Genomic DNA, 6816 nt, shown 5'->3' on the forward strand with positions numbered 1-6816 from the left:
AAATTTGAGATTCTAAAATATATACTATAATGCTCAGTGTACTGGTATACTGTATAAATACTGTAAATGATTACGTTGCTGATAAAAATCTGAGAAATCCCTTTTAATAGTCAGTACTTAATTACTATTACTATTATTAATATTTTCACATATTATCACCTGTAATGATTAATTCATAGTTAATATGTGTGCATACAGTAGTTTTGTCGCAACAGCTTTACAATATAATTTGTGTGTTATTTATTATAGGTCTTATTCGTAACAAGAAACAGTCACTACTATTGCACAGGAAAAATAATGATTAGTAAAAGTATTGTGATACTGCACTTTCAATACATTGTCTCAACATATGATGCAAAAGATAATTCCTGCTTTGTTGAATACAGCACTCTATTAGAAAGTGCAAACTGCAAAGCAAGGCTGGTGCAATTGTAATCAATTGCAATTAAATCAAACATCGTTTGGTTCGAGTTACACACAATAAGAAGGAATAAAATGAAAGTAGGAGAACAATGGAATAGCAATTTACTATTTTTAAATGAAAAAAAATTATAGTAAATAGTTTATAGATGTCATAATTTCCACATAACATCATGGTCATGTTTGCTTCTTTTCCTATCGCTTGCAGGTTTGTCCACATTGTTTATGCGTGCTGTATATTTCACTAAACCACCAAAGCACATATTAACACCTGGATTGATGTGTGTGTGTGTACATAAATGCACATACAAAAACCTTATCACAAGATCATGAAGATAATGTGACTAATTCATTTTAATAACTAGTCCCAATAAAAATACTTAGTCAATAATTGAAAATTCTAATAATGTACTAGTGATTAGTTTCCTTTCTTAATCTCACTTCAGGCACATGAATTTAATATTTTGCACTATTTTATTTAACATCTTGAAAATACAATCAGAGCTACAGGTAACCTGTCAATAAAAAATACATAAATTCCTTCAACTTCTTTATGTTTTCAGTTTAATGTGAACTGATTTTAATCATTTGTTTTGGCCCTCACCTCATAATTTTTTTTAACAAATGGTTCTCTGCAAAAAAAGTAAGTGATTGTCATTGCACTTAAAGTTTGTAGGACACTTATGGTAGGATACATGGCTGCCCTTAACAAATCTGTTTCTTAGTTGATGCCAGGTAAGATAAGTACAGTCACTGCTAAATATGTACAAACCAACGCTGTGTAACCTGCTATTGTGCCAGTGTCATTCTCTGGGACTGCAGCCAAAGAAGCTCTAGAAGCCATAGCAAAAAAAACCCTAGAGAGAAGTAAACAGAAACTAGAAACATGTGAAACCAAGTGAGATCAAGTGGCCACAGTTTGGCTGGTTACCTGAGCACCAGGATGCACAGTCAGGGCAGCACATAGTAAACGCTGAGAAGAGTTTTATTTACATCCAGAATTGGTGTCTGTCAGAAGTTTAGCAAGACACAGGTTGGCAAGGCACACTGCCTAAATGATGTCTCTAGGTTACCCTAGTTCCCTGAGGGAACAAGAAACTGCGTTGCAACCCTTTGGGAACGGCTCGCATTGTCCACGCTCTGAACCACCTGTAAAATCCGTCCAATAGGCAAGTCGTGATGTAATCGGCGGAAAAACCAGCAAAATAGACAAAATAGCTGAGGGATGGTAGCGACATTAGCTTCTGAAAAAGAGAAGGTAAGCACTGCAGGGATGCAGGGAGTGTGGCTCGGGGACGCATCGTCTCATAAGTATCCTATAGCTGTTCCCCATTTGGAAACTTCAAGCTGCATCGCAACATTTTGGGAACGAATATCCAAGCACGCCACACAGTTAACTGCGTCCAACTGGTGGTGCCACCTAGTAGCATACTATTTCCTTGTGGAGGGAACTCCTAGAATGGAGGATGGTTTCCACTACCTCAGTAGAGAGACCAGCTGCTAAAAACTGTGCCCCCCTTTAAAGGGCCACAGCTATAGCCTCCATAACTCCATACCCTCTGAACCAGGGTTCCCCTGCCTGAGAGAGGAGATGCCTCCTGGGAGGAATTTCCCAAGGAGGTCCCTTGAGGAGGAACACCAGGTCCGCGAACCATGGTCTGCCCAGCCAACAAGGCGCAACCAGGAGGAGATGGCCTTCTTCCCAGCGAACTTGCCTTCTCTTACTCTCCCGACTGCTGTGAGGATAGCTTTGATCCTGGTGGAAGACAATCGTGCCCGCAACATGGTTGAGTCTCACACTACGCCGTTCAGTCTTAACCCCAGTTCCTCCATGCAGGTGAGAACAACATCTCGATGCCGGACCGCCTGAACCTCTGATCAAGCTAATATCAAACAGTTGTCGATATAGTTTAGAATTCGGATCCTGTTCCTCTACCTGTACCTGTTCCTGACCCTGTACCCTGTTCTGCATTGCCTTTGCCCTGGTTTGAACTCTGGACTGTTTGTGGTTTGTGATTCGGCTCTGCCCTTCATTGTTCTGTGTGCCGGTTTATGGATTTTTTTTGGACTGTTTTTTTTTTCATTTGTTTTTTGTCTTCTCTGCATCGCCCGATTGCCTGTGTTTTCGACCCTGGACTGTTTTTGGACTTTGTTTTTGCCTTTGCCCTTGCCCTATTGCTAATCTTATTAAAGCCTGTTTTCTCCATACCCCTGTGTGCATCCTGCATTAAGGTCCTCCCATCCACTCACCCAGCACTCACCTAGCCCTGCACCCGTGTTCCCTGACAGAACCGGGGAGGAGAGGACCCGAATTGTTTCAAATAGCTTCTCTCTATAGTATGCAGGACCCACTGAGACAAATCTGGCAGCCTTCCCCACGCCACTGATTCTGCCAATACTGAAGCCAATTTAGCAATCAGGAGACAGAGCTCTGGATTCTTCTGCTTGTTTTACTGATCAATGCTTGCCATCTTCAGATACATTTGTTGTTTTAGTTATGCTGTATAATTTGTGGTCCTTGGCCATGCTGCTTTTATGGGTGTGGCTTCTCGGAATGGTAAGCCAAAATTTAATTCAAGAACCCCAAAGAAAAATGTGTCTCTCTGATTCAAGGGAATATGTCATTTTTGCCAACTGCAAACCCCAGAGAACCCAGCTGTGGAACTCATTCCTGTGTGAGAGTCCCTTAGTAATATGTGGACTACAAAGCAGCAAACTGGCCATCAAATTGAAAATACATTTCTCCTGTTACCCCTGTCTAATGAAGACTGGTGCACTGGATGATATAGGCCACTACTTTTTCCTAGGCTGGATGCCTGCCTTAACATTCTTCCATTCTATTAAGAGCATTTTCAACGCATGGGCGGTACTAAGTCAGTACTGCAGCTACCTACAACAATCTTCCTGTCAGCCTTTGGGTTAGTCAGATGTCCTAGGGGGAGTCGGTCACACTGTGGTTCTTTGAACACTACCAGGATTCCAGACATCTGGAACAAGCACTGGCCAAATGGATAAAGCTGATAATGTTTTTTTTTTTTCTTTTTTGCCATAAATGTAGTTAAATATAACTGGATAATAAATAGATAAAATTAAACATAACTAGAGATAGATAGTTACTCTACAATCAAACAAACTAAAAAAAGAAAAAAAATAGAAAAGAAAATCAAAACTATAAATACCTGTCAGGTTGTATGTATTAAAGGAGACATCAATAAGTAAAAATGTAGTTATATAATTTAAACTTAATATGATTACAAATAACTGATACAGTTAATATGTTTTTACTGTCACCATATAACTACTGTATTCCTTGCTATTAATTGTATATGTATGTTTTTGAGGATTTTTTTATGGCATCTATTTTGCAAGTGGAGAGCGTCAGAAAATAATATATAAAAAAAAAAAAAAAAAAACATGAATTACTTTGCATTTTTCTAAATGTTACACTACTTTAGTCACTAAAAAACATTCTACTGTGTAGCAAACATAACCCAGGTCACTGCTGATAGTACTAGCTCACTAAAATTAAAAGAAATGTCAGCATGCTACTTCTTAGACAACAAATTCAGAGTGTTACAGTGGCATGGCCCCAATACAGTTGGCTTAGGGAATGAGTAAAGCAATGCTATTTACAAAAGGTAATGTAAAGCTTTATTTTTTTTTTACAGCAAACACAGTGCTACTTCATGTGCAAAGTGCCACAGTATGTTATGTAATAGCCCACAGCACATATTGAGTAGCGGAATGCAGCATGTAGTGCTAAATGGATGCTAGAGGCCCTTTCAAATGGACTTTAACACAGGCCATCTGTGGCTGAGACTTTGCCAGAATCAAGTTTATCTTGGGCAGTGTAACACTGAGGTGTTGACTGGTTTGGGTATGGCCTCTCTCGCTTTTCTTGTGTGTGCAGAGATGCGAAGACTGATGTCCAAGCAAAAATAAAACCCTCATAGATTTTTCGATCAGATGCTACACGATGGAGTGCCAGCTCAAATACGGCACTGATTCTTTTCCAAGATTCTTCCCTTCAACCCTTCCACACACACGTTCAGAAGAGATCATATTGCCATCTTTTGTTTCTTCTCTAAAGGTCATTATCCTAATTGTTAGATGTTTATGGGAATGATAGAAGGAATGCAAACCTGAAACCCGCTCCACTTTTCATTCTCATTTCATATACAGGGAAATCCCTGGAAAGCTCCCAGTTCACCTTAAAATGATCTTACTTTTGGAGATGGAGCAAAGTGTGATTACGGCTGTTATGTCTTGAAATAATCTCAAACAGTCCCAGTCTCACAAGCCTGGTTTGACTGGGTCCTAGTTTTATAAAAGACAAAGGCGAGGCTGTAGCCAGCATCACGGTGCCAGTTCAGAGGCTCCAAAGCAAATGTTGATACATGGAGCACTGAAAGGAAGGATGTAGTACAGTACGGCTGAAGCACTATACAGGATCTACACTCTGATCTCACACCAGCCACCCATTAAGTTCATGGCCAAGGTAATGAAACTTTAAATGATTTGATTTTGGATACATGGATGTAGGCAATTCATCTCCCTTCACATCAAGGCTGTGTACATTATAAAAGGCTTAAGAGGGAGCAGGAGGCTTCATGTAAAACAACATTAACATTTCCACCTTAAGTGTCCGACCAAGGGCCAAGTTGTTGCATTACATTTTTTTAATTATTATTTTATTTTCCTTATAAAAGAAAACAAGTAAATATACATTATTAATAAATGCCAATTTAGCTCATTGTTGTCATGACAGTCATTCCCTGTAACCATTGTTTAATAATGAAGGAAGACACAACTTTAAGGCCAAAAACATGATAAATAAAACACATTTGTGCAACTGAAGCAAAGCATGCAAGCTTCAAAGAGAAATTAGCCCATAACACATCCACCCACCAGACATTCCTGATCCTTCTGGTACCTTAACCAGGGAGGATAAATATTTTACAAAAAAAAAAAAAAAAAAAAAAAAAGGAAAATATTCAGAACAAAAAGTAAATGAGTACTAAGCACAAACGCAGTGGGGGTATATTTTTCTCATACAATAATTATCTACACTCACAATATTGTAAACAGCTTGTAAACAAATTTTCAGCTCTGCTCACTCTCACAGATTCTCAGGTCCATACTAAGACATAGTTAATTGATCGAACTGAACATGACACACCATGAACAAAAAACATGTAGCCGTAAACTCTAAATACAAACTTAAAAGTCAAATGTGGAACATTTCCGGCTGACATCCGTACATTTAAGCTCAACAAATCGATTGGTGCGATGACAAGATTGAACTGCATAAATCGCTAAGTGCTTTGCTTATCTCTATGATCATTAAACACATGCTTTATAGCATTCCAAGTCTCATAAATGCATAAATCTGAATTTGACAAACAGGGCACAGGGCACACATTACACTGTTTCTCAGATTTTGTGCAGCGTATAGTATAAGGCACTGAATAGTAAAGCAAATAAAAAAGATGAGTCTAACTTTTGCTGGCATGAGTGCACAGACCATTGCAGGAAGAGTAAGAAAAACCTCTTATATTAAATAATAATAATAATAATAATAATAATAATAATAATAATAATAATAATAATAATAATAATCTTCCCGTTCGCTCACCACCTGCAGGAGGGACCGTAAGGGACGGTGCTGTGAGGATTGAGCAGCAGTCGAAGGCGGGGGCCTGCTTAGACTGCTGCCCCCGCGACCCGAATTACGGATAAGCGGGAGAAAATGAATGAATAATAATAATAATAATAACAATAATAATAATAATAATAATAATAATAATAATAATAATAATGAATAATGAAGCCCCAGCCTGGAATAAGTAAATCAGGTAGATTTGGTTGTCATAACACAATATTACACATTTTCTAACTGAAACCAATATTAGTATCCAAGTGGGTAGACTGCTTCAGATACTCTAGTCTGGGATTTAATTCTAGTCTTGCATCAATAGCTACAGAGGTTATGGAATTACTTAATAACTAAAACAAATATCAATGTTCAACCTTAATCTCCAGCAAAAAAAAAAAAAAAATGCTAAAAATGTACCTAAATTGTACCCAGAATCCAGACATATCAAAAATCACTGATGTTCCATAGGGAGGATTTTAGCTGCCATTACACTGAGCAATACCATATTGAGATAAACAGTATTCGTGGTAAGAAATAGTGTGTGTGGCTTTCATTAGGTTCCAGTAAACTGATCCAGTCTTCAGGTGGGTGCACAGCAGGCCCCTTAATGTGCAGAGGATTTGGTAGTTTTCCTGTTATAGCCCTTACTTTTGTCCAAATGGACTGAAACAGTTTTCGGCTTATCCTAGTTTTAACACTGACAGCTATATCTAAGCATGGTGCATACAAATTGGCATAAT

The sequence above is a fragment of the Silurus aristotelis genome (assembly GCF_946808225.1).
Source record: "Silurus aristotelis genome assembly, chromosome: 15".
Taxonomy (NCBI): domain Eukaryota; kingdom Metazoa; phylum Chordata; class Actinopteri; order Siluriformes; family Siluridae; genus Silurus; species Silurus aristotelis.